Consider the following 320-nt stretch of genomic DNA (forward strand, 5'->3'; position numbering starts at 1 on the left):
TGCCCAAGGTGCCACGCAGTGGGACTGAACCCGGAACCATGTGGTTGGTAAGCAAGCTACTTACCACAGAGCCACTCCTGCGCATAGAACACAAATGCGCACAATTTTTTTGGAAATTTTCCCAAAAACAAAAACATTACGAGGGGTTATATGGTGGGGGGGGGGGGTTAAAACAGAATTCCGTCCCCACTTGTATAGGTATGCCAACGATGCAACAAATTCAATATCAATTTATATGCATAAATTATCTCGCGAAAAGTATTACCTTTGAAATATTGCTCAGCCAAGACAACAACTTTATGTGTCTCACATTTCTGTGT

Source organism: Octopus bimaculoides, chromosome 27 (genome assembly GCF_001194135.2).
Source record: "Octopus bimaculoides isolate UCB-OBI-ISO-001 chromosome 27, ASM119413v2, whole genome shotgun sequence".
NCBI classification, from domain to species: domain Eukaryota; kingdom Metazoa; phylum Mollusca; class Cephalopoda; order Octopoda; family Octopodidae; genus Octopus; species Octopus bimaculoides.